Source organism: Perca flavescens, chromosome 11 (assembly GCF_004354835.1).
Source record: "Perca flavescens isolate YP-PL-M2 chromosome 11, PFLA_1.0, whole genome shotgun sequence".
NCBI lineage: Eukaryota > Metazoa > Chordata > Actinopteri > Perciformes > Percidae > Perca > Perca flavescens.
Genome location: NC_041341.1, coordinates 15,632,946 through 15,645,704, shown reverse-complemented (window position 1 = coordinate 15,645,704; position 12,759 = coordinate 15,632,946). Strand labels below are relative to the sequence as shown.

General features: G+C 46.7%; 1 protein-coding gene across 7 annotated transcripts in view; it reads right to left on the bottom strand.

The window, feature by feature from the left end:
* Positions 1 to 11,418, bottom strand: part of bcor (BCL6 corepressor) — a 36,729-nt gene extending 25,311 nt beyond the window's left edge. Inside the window, exons 1-2 of one of the 7 annotated variants that reach the window (XM_028591130.1) lie at positions 11,354 to 11,371; positions 6,326 to 6,452 (exon numbers count right to left, since the gene is read on the bottom strand). The gene's annotated coding sequence lies outside the window, so the exon portion shown is untranslated. Of the gene's footprint in view, positions 1 to 6,325; positions 7,124 to 11,353 lie in introns of those variants that run through there. The other 6 variants (XM_028591126.1, XM_028591127.1, XM_028591128.1 and 3 more) reach the window with 6 other exon arrangements.
* Positions 11,419 to 12,759: the final 1,341 nt, after the last annotated feature.

The following is a 12,759-nucleotide window of genomic DNA, read 5'->3' as shown; positions in this document are numbered from 1 at the left end:
CCCCGCTGCTAAGAATAGTTTGCGCAACAAACAACTCCCGACGGCCGTCCAATTCATCACAGTGGTCGGCAGCAGCAGCAGCAGCAGGCAGGCAGGGGGAAGAGGGAAGGGGGAGCGCAGCGGTCGGAACTGCGTTTATACACCAGACTGCTGGAGCGGAGCCCCGACTCGCACCATTAAACGGAAAACCATCGGGTGTTTTTAGCGGAACCTTATATAGCTCTGTATTTCAGATTTTTTTGTTTTTTTTTTGGAAGGAAGAGCAAACAAGAACAGGAGAGAAAACAAACTCGCTTATCCCTCTTTTCCTTGTTTCCAGTTTCTGACGACAATTATTTAAACTTCCTGCGACCCACGGTATACAGTACGCGCCGGCACTGCTCATCATTTCCTCCAGGGCTGAGGCCTCTCTATTCTATTCCCCGTGCAGCGTAGTGGTTGCATGCACACCATTATATTGTGTGTGTGTGTGTGTGTGTGTGTGTGTGTGTGGAAGAAACTGATGGCGATAGAGTTGGGAATGTGGTTGCAGTATCACTAGCAGCTTCCTCTCTTTTTACAAGTTGATAAATGCCCAACTAGAAACGCAGATCCACATTTTAAAAGAACCCAGGGCCATCAATCATTCATAAACACCCCCCCCCCGTGTTTGGTAGCGTTAACGAGAAACCGGGAATGTGGGTCTTGCTGTACAACGCGAGTGCAGGCACCCTCTCGCTTTGTCCCTGGAGCTTTGCCAGGCTCTCTGAAGCGCAGAGCTCCGTTCAGCTCTGAAAAAATGCAGTGTGACGCAGGATAATCTCCGCAGCGACGGGGGTGGGGTGGGCATAAACAGGGATTAAATGCGGCCGCGCGCACACACACACACGCGGTGGTGTGTGTCGAAAACGAAAGGAATTCTGTGCACACTGCCCGTGAACAAAATAGAAATCAGCGGTGACAAATCTGGGGAAAAAAAACACACACAAGAGCGCATACCAAAACTACAGCCTGACTACTAAGTGCACAGCCTCGGGGCCTCGCACTCTCACCAGCATCAACAACCAGCATCATACAAAGAGAGCGTGCGGAAGACAACGCGTGCCAAATTTTAATTGTTATTGATAATCAGGCTGACGTGTGCCAAATGGTCCAATTGATCATCTGAATGTAGACTCGGAGGTCCATATATGGAAAGTAGCCGTAGCCTACGGCTTCTCAGTGTAGTTTGTGGTATAACAGAAGTGTGTAGCTTGAACAGAGACAGAGGAGATAAATGCTGTAGAGAGGCGCGGAGAGCGCGCTGCTGGTGGAGCGCAGAGCTGGAGGAAGCCAGCGGCGTCTCCTCAGCTGTCACATTATTAGCGACCGAGCTGTAAACAAGGGGCCCCTGCGTCCTCCCGGGCCGCTGCACAGCCGCATGCAAGTCGGTTCACGGTTCAACCCCCCTCGCAGCACGGGCGTCAACAACTGCGACATTGTAAGCCCCCCGTGCTGTCACTAGGGCCCAGGCGGCGGCTGCTGAACTCTATTCATCCCGGGCCAAATGGGGACTAAATGGCCCTTTATGCCACCAAAGGACCCGATTGTAATAGGGATGCGCATGCATGTGTCGACCCGCGTTTACTGGAGGTTTCTTGACTTTCCTTTGAAATGCTGCCGTTGCTTTCATGTGTTCCTAATGAAAGCACATGACGCTGAAGGACTGATCCCCCTACATATGACCCCCTCCTATAAATAGGATGAATAGTCTGTTTAAAGGGGAGGCTTAATTATTGGTGCCGTGTAAAGACGTAAATTAGGCTAAATGAGTGTCAGATTAAACACGTTCCCAGTCAGCAGGTAAGCAGAGTTTCCACACCTCTGACATGGCCTAGATTTCTGGCTTTTAAAAAAAGGACACACGTTAAGGAGCCATATGAGAAAATGATACGGAAAGGCCTAGATCCAATAATTTAAAAAAAAAATACATAATGCATTATCTACTTAAAATAACTTTAGGTGTTTATTTGGTGGTTGGAGCCTGGTGATGATCGTCAACTCGAGGTCAAGAGCTTCATAACCAACATGAAGTCAGTGATGTGCCATGCAGAAAGCAGATCATCGCCGACATTTCTGCTTTTGGTTGCTGTAATAAAAACCCCTATCGCCATCACCCTGCTGCACTGCCAAGCGTCTGTGGGATTTCGTCAGATAGATAGATGCCTGAGGCACCGACATCTGAAAACAGACGGAGGCCTGATCAAGACTGAGCCTGCAGAGACTCAGAGGAGGGAGGTGAGGTGTGGCATCACTGCTAAATCAATCTTTCGATAGGCCAGAGCGAGGTCAGTATACTAGAATACAATCAGTTTTCGATTTTAATAACAGTCCCCGTATCCATATCACCTGAAGTCACTGCATCTCACATATATCAGCAAAACCAATCAAGTCTCAATGTTACTTTTGGAGACGTGACTGACAAACATTACATAGGAGAGAGGAACTCTAAAAACTGGGCTTAAACTAACATCTGTGCCAAATCGGCCGCAGAAATATCAGTGTTAATATGCATATATGCAATAATGTGAGATGTGGTTCTCCGTAAAGACCGCCTCTGTGCCGGCTAAACAGTACTGGGCGCCGACACATCTCTTCGGGGAAGTGATCCGTGCGCTCCAGACCTAGTCGAAACAAAAAGCTTTGTGGAGCGCTGAGAGAGAGAGAGGAAGGGAGGGAGGGAGGGAGGGGGAGGAGACAGCTCTCCCGTTTCATCGCGAGGTCCCGGGAGGCCAGCACGGAGCATAGCTTCAATCAAACCGTGACGTCTCCTCCGGGAGCTGCGCAGCGCCTGGAAAACTGATCTCTCCTCGGCTCTCTGCCGTGCCTCCGCTTTTGTTCACACGCACCTCGCCTCAGCAGCGAGTGCAGCGCCGGCAGCGACGAGACTGTTGTTTTATATCCAGGCGTGAGAGAGGGAGAGGGGAGAAAAAAAAAAAAAAAAAAAAAAAAAAAAAAAAAGCAGCGCGACAACAATAAGACAGAGCTCGTGTCTCCGACTGGATATAAAACAGAACACGGGCATTTCTCTTGATGTTTTTACACATTTACCCCCTGCCTGTTGTCCAACACGTTAGAATAGGTTTAATATGCAAAAGTGGTCCTCCTGTGATTTTATTGACATGCTCTCTGAGCGTAAAAGTCCCTGCGTGCTCCTTATTGATTCCAGATAAGAAAAGCGGGCAAACAGCAAGTTAATGGGTTTAAAATGGAGGTGGTGTGGTTGTTCCTATACACAGCAGCAGCAGACCCCCCCCAACCCCCCACGGAGAAACCACGCTGACACATCCACTGTCACACATCACTCAGCATGACAATATGGCCCAGCAGGCACGAGGCAGGTGATAGCTTCAGGTGCGCCTTCCCCCTCAACATGCAGATCCTTTTAAACTCTTAACTCAGGATTTCATCACAAAATGCTTTTAATGTTACAAACACCTATTCATATAATGTTACAAACACCTATTCATATATGGATTGTGTTACTTACGTGGAGAGACGAGGCTGACAGGGGTGAAAGGGAAACAAGCCGAGCGCCAAATGAAAACCCTATTTTGTTTAGGTGGCCACCCTGGACCCCCACTTTGACAGCTAACGGGCCTGAGCAATAAAACACTGTTTTTGGAAGAAGTGTGAAATCCTCTCGCATGAAAAGAGAGAGAGAGAAAAAAAATCATTATACCAATCTCTGGTAAGCAGCCCTCCCCCTCTGTGTTTCAACACCTGGAAAACAGATCAGCCCCAAAGTGACTTTAGCGCACAGTGGAAAAATGATGCGCAAAACAGTCGACAGGGTACACTATAAATAAACTCGGCCCACACAAAATGTGAAGTATTTGTTTGACGTTTCCACAACGCACTTCTTGGGGAACATGCTTTATTAGCAAGAGATCGGTTTAAAAAAAGCCAGCCATGAAGAAGGCTATCTTTGCTTTACAGTTTGTGGGTTATTGAGAAAGATGCTAAAGACAGGTGGGGAGATATCTGTATGCAATAAAACATAATGATTATGGTATAGCTTCATAATTCTATTTTGTTGTGAGAAAGTCCCACGACCAAATCAAGATGAAAACCCACTATTGTGGCACAAAAAGGCCCATCCAAACCTGAAGCCATACCTTAATACACATGCGTGTCCCTATTATTTCCACCAAAACAAGCTCAAGGTAACAAGTGGAGCAATGCAGCATAACATGTTATTTAGACAATTTGGTAAATAATTAGCCATATAGTTTTATGGATCACTGTTCATAAACCTTTTTTATCCTTTAAAAACTACAAGATCCAATGTAACTTATAGTGACAAGAGTCATCTACCTGAAAGTACGGGGGCTGAGGTTGCATTTAAATATAATTAATCTTTTATTCTGCATCAAACCCCCCCTGATCAGTTCCCTCGAAAGGTCCCAACACGAGGTCCTGCTCTCCCAACCTGCTCGTCCGTCAGCCGCCTGCGTTATGAACGACTTTCTACTTTATATCGTGCGCGGATTGGCTGCCGGGGCTGAAGTGGTCTTTTAGTAGCTGCTTCCCTCACTAAGCTCGTCAATGAGCTGGAGCCAGCCAATATGAGGCTCATCGATCCTGCTAAGAGAGCGTCCCCTAATTAGTGCCTGTGTGGCTCCAGGACAGGCAGCAGGCGTAGCGGAACGAGGAAAAGTCCCGTATGAGCCGTTCTCCTTCGACCGAGTGTGGCACTGACAAAGTCATTTTAAGACAAATGACTGTGCTTTGCTGGTCATGAAATACCGGCTACGCAGCCCACCGAGGAGCTTTAAAGAATTGTTTGGAAAGACGGCTTAGTTTGGAACAAATCCAACACGCCCTGCAGCACTAATTTCAATTAAACAGCAACTTCATAAGATGTTCATAGCTTACTGATCGCTGCCGCCCACCAACTGGTGCAGGGGAAATATGACGGAGGAAGAAGTAAAAATGAATTATTTAAAATGGCACAGTATATAAATTAGTGGAGTGGATTAAAATGCGAATTGCAACGAAGAAATTACAGTGACAGAAATAAGTGCCATGCACTTTTTAAAACTATTTGAATAGCCTATTTAGAGTCTGGAGTGACACGTTCTCGCTACAAGAGGAGCGCGTATCGTAGCTGCAGGGGAAGAGGGTCCTAACTATCGCTACATGAATCCTCCGTGCGCAAAGGTTATTCCCCCGGCAATGGAAAGACTAGACACAGCAAGACTGCGTGCAAGAGTGGAAGACAACGTACTGCAGCGCAAAGTCATATCGGAGAACACCTGCAAGACATCAAGTGTGAGTGTGTGTGTGTGTGTGTGTGTGTGTGTGTGTGTGTGTGTGTGTGTGTGGGCAGGTTGCCAGATCGGTTTCCATCAACTAGACAGAAAGGTGAGCGGTGCAGCCCCTTCTCTCCCCCCCCCTCCTCACAACACTGGAGCTGATAAGTGACTGATCAACGTCCACTCTGTCCAAACAAAGCCCCCCCACACCTCCCCCACGAACACACACACTCAGCTGCCACACCAAAACAAACAAACACACACACACACACACACACACACACACACACACACACACACACACACACACACACACACACACACACACACACACACACACACACACACACACACACACACACACACACACACCGCGGGGATGCCCTCCAACTGAACCGTATATAAACGGAGCAGCACCGCTCGCTTTCCTTTGGCAGGGCGAGGCTGGATTCCGTAACCTTGTTCAGCGCAGAAGGTCCGTGTGCGCGCACGCACACGCGTACATACACACGCTCCCACCCTCGCCCCAGAGGCTCTCGCACACTTCGTCACTAAACAGAGTGCGAAAAGCCTGAATATTCACCATCAAGGACGGCGCCACTTTCAAGTCCGCTAATCTCTGGGACGTCCTTCTCACCTCCCTCCGGTTGACAGGACAGTTGTAAAAAGGCCAAGCTCAGGGTCGGATCATTGTGTGCGTGTGCGTGTGCGTGTGTTATTTATCAACCACATGCCACTGCCCCGCCGAAACGCACAAAGACCACCCTATGCGCTATTCTTAGAAGTGGCCGATCCTCTCCCAGTCTCTGCGCACAACACCGGGCTATCGCGTTTACATTCAACCCTACATGAAGACCGTCTTTGATTTAAAAACACATTGTATGAAAACACTGGATCTTTTAAAAGCATAGAAAGCAGACTACAATTTATTAGAAAAAAAAAAAAAAAAAAAAAAAACACTATGCGTTTTGTGTCCTTATGCAGGAAATTTCACATCGCCAGACTCATGTGAAATAAAATAAATTTCGATTTGTCAATGATTGCCTCACCTGGTTAATTGGTGCTAGTTCCAGCCGTCGTCCGGGCGCCCCAACTCACGCCTTTTTCCTGTTTTTCCAAGTTAACTAGAGGGACAGCGATCCGTGCGTACGTAGACCAGCCCGGTTACGATCCTGTCTGCTGGAGACCCACAATCCCGGTCAAAGAAAAAAAAAACAACAACAACTAAAAGTGTCAAACAGGTTATCCACTTGTCAAGAAACAAAACAAGTCTTACATATAAAGCTCTCGGTCCTTATTCTATTGTCTACAGGCAACTCTCATCCATTACCCTATATTTCAAGCTGACTTTTTTTGCTGCTGCAAATGTCACTTGTGTTGCCAGAAAGCACCAAAAAGATCCTGCGCGGAGGAAAAACCAACGTCAGGATGTAGAGAAATCCACAAAAGAAAATCCGTTATGGTCCTTTCATTCGGAGAGACCAATGCGCCGTGCGGCCCGGGCCCCCACAGGATACAGGTGGCGAGGTCGGCGGACTCGCGGAGAAATTAATTCAGCTCTGCCGTACCTCGCAGCAGCGCCATGTTGGGTTTCAGCGGAGCACGCCGTCCTCGGAAAAAGCCCCTTTCTCCCGCTCTCCGTCACTCCATGTCCTCTCCGATAGCGGATTCTGTGTCTCGTAAGGTTTGCTGAAGGTTATTCCGTGTAGCTTTTCGTCCCGCGTCTTGTTCGAGAAGCGTACAGAACACCCCGGTTCGCACCGAGGACGCGCGGAGCTGTACGGGGAGTGCCGCACAGAATGGATGAGGGCTGCCGAGACCGAGAGACTCGCTCCACTCCCACTCGCGCAGACTCTACCCAGAAGGCCAGTCGGGAGACCGCAATTACCATAAGCCTCCAGCGCACGGCACTGGCTGCGCGCGCACGCACACACACACAGAAAAACGCACGCACACACACACACACACACACACAAGCTCCGCTGAAACTCCAAAACAGGAATAAACGATGTTTTAACAACAGAAATAAGGCAGTAAATAAAGTACAAAATGATAATACTTATATTTTAAACGTTTTTCAAAATAAGGAAACAATTAGCCTAGACATTTGAAGGAAAAGTGCACAAATCCAAAAGGTATGTTGACAGAGAGACACACATATATATTACCATATAAGATATACAGTTTGCTATACATTGAGTGTAGGTGATGGTGGACGACAGAACGTACACTGTAACCAACTGGGTGTTATTTATCTTATTTATAATCGTACAATCACTGGTGTTGGTTTTGTACCTTAGCTTTCCAATTTTTAGTATTGTTTGTTGTTCATTTTTTGGATAAAAAATAGATTGTGAGTACAGATACAAATTAAATGTCACTTCTGTTTTTTCCAAACCAACAAGGTAAATCTGTGAAGCACGAGGCAATAGAGAGGGGGAGAGAGGGGGGGAGAGGGAGAGGCAGCTCAAGGCTGGGGCACATCTGTTAAGGCTCCCATGTCAAGTGAAGGAGGAGGGAGGCTATGAATATCAAGCCTGAGGTGTGTGTGCGCATCATATGCCTGTGTGTGTGTGTGTGTGTGTGTGTGTGTGTGTGAGTGTGTGTGAGAAGAGAGAAAAGAGAAAAGCCAGCAGACAGACAGAAGCAGAGTAGGAGTAGGAAAAGAGAGGGGGACTTGGAAATGGAAGATCTGGCTGCGTTCGCCACAGCTGTTGAAAGTAGGAGTTAGACCAGACTGTCATACACAAACAAACACAAAGCTCACAAAGCACTCACATATGGGCACATTAAAAAGCAAATCTCATCTTAAAGCGCAAATCATCCAAAAGTTTGGAGACAGGCACAAAAAAAAGTGAGAAGAAGAAGAGGGTCTGTGAGATGAGAAGAAAGGGAAGAACGGTGGGTGTATTCATGCACAGCACAGAGCGAAAACACCACTTGCTATCTCTGGACAAAACTGAATCATGCATATGACTTTCTGTGACAAACGGATTCTAAAGCTTTTCTTCAAACTTTAATAAAATCAGGGTGAATTGCTAGGTATGTTTGCTCTAATCAGCCCCACCCTCTACTGTCCCTCTCATAACTGGGAGAGCCCATTATGACCACAGCCACTAAACCACGAGGCTACCAAGGCTACAAAATTGTGAGTCACAGCCAACGAGCAGTGGGACAGCCGGCAGGTTACTCTGCTGAGTCTCAGCTGGTTAAAGCTCTGTTCAGTTCTCCTGCCTGCTCTTTGTGATCACATAAACTGCGTTCTAAACTCGCCATTTAGTTATTCATATAATCTGTTTTCAGACAACTGACAGAGCCTACAATACTGAGTTGCTTGCATTGTATAGATGCTACTTATTACAGTAAGGCCATGTTTAGACATGTACGGACTTTAGCCAGAAAAATTGTTCATTTCAGTAAAGCCAGTCTATCTGTCAACACAGAGGGCGCGGGAAAAAAAAAACAACATTCATCTGGCAGAAAAGTTGAACCCGGCTTAAATTTTGCTGGACTGCAGAGTGAAATCACCTGACAAGGCGCTGCGGTGGCCAATCAAATAAGTGCCAGTGTTAACTCCTGTGCTGCTGCACCAAGACATCAATCAAACCATTATTTTATTTATGATTGCACTGCCTGACAAAATAATCATGAATGCAGGTTGATGGCAACAGCTGTGCTATGTTATCGGCTGGGTTTATATTTTAAATTAGGGATCTTCATTTTACTGTCACACAGCCCTGGACCAGCCTCAGGTCATTGTTCTCCAAAAGCTCGGTTTTCCCTGTTCACAATAAAACACAAGGCCAGCAATTTCAGATTTATCCCCTCTTGAGACATTTTCAAAAAGCTCAATTTAAAAAAGAAAGCAGCTTAATGAGGATGGAGGGCCAACACAGAGAGAAAAATATGCATTTTCAAATTTATCCAGGTAGAATGGACATAGTCTGTGATTCAAGGACCTTGTCTGGGGCTGGCAGTATGTATAGGCACAGTGTAACAGGATTCAGGTTACAGAACATAACAGGTTTCAGGATGGTGACAGTGCTTTGGATGTGGATTGTTAGTATATATAATACCAATAATGGGTCATAAAGACATTTGATGTGCCCCTTTCAGAGATGTCAGCAGGGAGGTTTTCAGATGCAACCGGATTGTCTCCAAGCAGTCTGAGAAGCTGCTCTGTTGTAAGCCACAATTTAATTAATTATAAACTACCAAGTCACCAAGAAGTCAGTCAGGAGGATTCTTTCTAAATGCTAAAAACTCCTATAATACTCAGGTCCTAAGCAGTGAAAAACAGACTTTTATTGACGTCACACACAACTAATAATCACGTTGAAAGGTCAAATAGGTGTTGGAAAGACAGGCAAAATCCCAGCACAAGACACCGGGTCTTCCCTCTCCCTTCTGCTCTGACTCAGAGGCAAACAGCTCTCTCCATCACTCACTGGAAAACTGGATTAGGATGAATATTGCTCTGAGGAACCGCAGGGCGAACCAAGTTTCTGACACTCAAACACAAAAACACACAGTTGTAGGTACCGAAAAAACACTTATGCTGAGAGTCTAAGGGAGACACAAAAACACAGGTCTGGAGAGCGAGCACAGGCCTTTTTATGGTTGCACTTTTACGACTGTGTGTGAACTTTGTGGTTTGAAAAGCCAGCCCGACAACAGCATGTGCCTTTGAAAACACTCATGTAAGATAATGGTGACGAAAAACGTGCTTAAAATCTGTGATCCCGTCCTCTAACTGTCATTCTATGTCATGCATAGGTGTGGGTGTCTTGTATAAACCAAAACAGCGTAAATACACACGTGTGTGTACCCAGGTGTAGAGGGAGCCACACTGGGAGGTTACAGTGATCCAACCATCTGCTGTTGCAATCAGACACTGAAGGGGTAGCCTGACAAACACACACACACACAAAGTTTTCATGACAAGTTCACATAAGCACACAAACATACACACCTTCCACACACATTAACCAAATATACACGTGATGTCCTCAAAATACACACATTTTGAAGGGGGCTGACTGCCAACACACAAGCGCGCGCACGCGCACACACACACACACACACACACACACACACACACACACACGGCAGGCTCAGATTTCAGGAAGCTCTTTGCACGCAGCTCAGTCCACGGCAGCCGGTACTAATCAGCACAATCCACCTGCAGATCGTTATGGATCGCTTACTGCAACTCACACAGTCACAAACAACACACACACACACACACACACACATACACGCGCGCGCGCAAACTTTCCTGAACAATCGGCATGCACAGGCTCAGACACGTGCGCACGTACAATCATGAACACACACTTTTAAAAACACTCATGATGCTGATTAGCCCACGCATTGTTCATGGTAGTCTGAAAATCACCCAATGTTCAAATAAAATGTTTATGGGAACTCAGTGGGTAGGCCTATAGGCTATTTATGATAGTCAATGGTGACTTTATAGTGAGCGTAGCCTACTAATTGTTTAAAATCAATTTTGGAATCTAAAATTCATCTCCAAAGCTCTAAAGGTTGAACATTCCTTGATACGGCTACTGAAATTTCAGCACAGCACCATTTCCCCCCCGCGCGCACGCGTATTTATGCACCCCCCCCACCGGTGTTGTGGCTAACCGGTTCCCCACAGGCGCGCCACGCTGCGTCGCGCGGCCTCACCGGGGATAATTACAGGGCGAGCGTGGCTTCGAGCCAAACACTGCTGCTCACGAGAGAGAGAGAGAGAGAGAGAGAGAGAGAGAGAGAGAGAGAGAGAGAGAGAGAGAGAGAGAGAGAGAGAGAGAGAGAAAGATTATTGGAGCAGTGAGAGACATGGACATATAGATTAAACCCTAATCAATAGGCTGCTAAATTCATCGATGCAATTAATCAGTGGGCCCGTGACATAAAATAACCAACACGATCAATCACACTTCATTCCGACCTTGGGGATCACAAGCGGCAACCCCCCCCCCCCCCTCTCCAAACGCGCGGACAAAAAAAAAATTTAACAGTTGCGTCTTTTTTCTTTTTTAGAGAATAAAGATTAAAACCTTCAAACGAACCTTATCTGAGAGGAAGGAGAAGCGGTGGCGGCTCTCAGCGCAGCACAAGAAAGATCCCCCTCCCTCCTCCTCCTCCTCCGCTCCCCCCGTCTCCCCTCCTCTCTCTCGTCTGTCGGCCTCTGTCGAGTTCCGCTCATAACCTCTCCACCCACCCTCCCAGTTACCCGCCTCTCCCTGCTTTCCGCTGCTGGCGGGGAGTGCACACACACACACACACACACACACACACACACACACACACACACACACACACACACACACACACACACACACACACACACTTTTACACACAGAGCGAGGGAGACAGACACACACCCACCTCTTTATAGCTCTCTCGCTCTGACACGCACCCACAAGCATGCACAGCCTTGCACGCACGCACACACACACACACACACACACACACACACACACACACACACAGAGGCAGGCAGCGTCAATAAAAAGCCCACCGCTGTGAGAGGCCGCCGGCACTCAACTCCCCCCCTCCTGCCACTGCGATTAGCGGAGGCTGGCTGGCTGGGGAGAGGCGCCCCTCTGTTATCTGGGGCGGTGGCAGCCTGTGTGTGTTGAGAGAGAGAGAGAGAGAGAGAGGGAGAGTGAGGGAGAGTGAGATTAATTTAACTCTTTCGGGGCCGGATCGCAGCGCTTGAAGCTGCGCTCGCTGCTGCACACCGCTCGGGCAGCAGCAGCAGCACAGCCGAGCTGTTATTAGACAGGACGCAGGAGAAAGAGGGACATTAAACAGACGATTATCAAGAAATACAAATGTAATTTTAATTTAATAAAATAAAATAAAAATGTTAATTACTATGAGGGGCCATCTAGGACATTATTCACAATTACCTCACACACATACAAGTGAAATGCTCTCTCTCACACACACACACACACACACTACTGAAATGCTTTAATATACAATACTGAAAAATGATACGCTCACATACTATACTGAAACCTCACACACATAAAAGTGAAATGCTCTCACACACTATTGAAATGCTCTCATATGCAGAAACATGTTGTACATTCATGTTTTGGAAAAGCAGTATATGGAACGTGTGTTTTTAATATTCTTGCACTGAGTTTAGTTGGTAAAAAATGTATTCAGTGTGTGGGGGGTTCGGCAGGGGGAATTTGGACTCATGAGTTCAATATTTCTTAAAATTTTGTCTACAACCCTGAATGTAGGGCGATGGCTGGCATCTACCTTATAAAAAGGCAAAAATCTACCCAGGAGCCAATATTTAGTGAAAAGGAGCCTGAGTGACATTTTGATTTAAACATGGTCAAATTGATTTTGTCAAGCTGGGACATACTCAAGTATAATATTGCCACTTTTAGACATATTAGAAACTCACAGTTGAAGCATCTAAGATATATGCAAAAGAAATATTAATCTACTA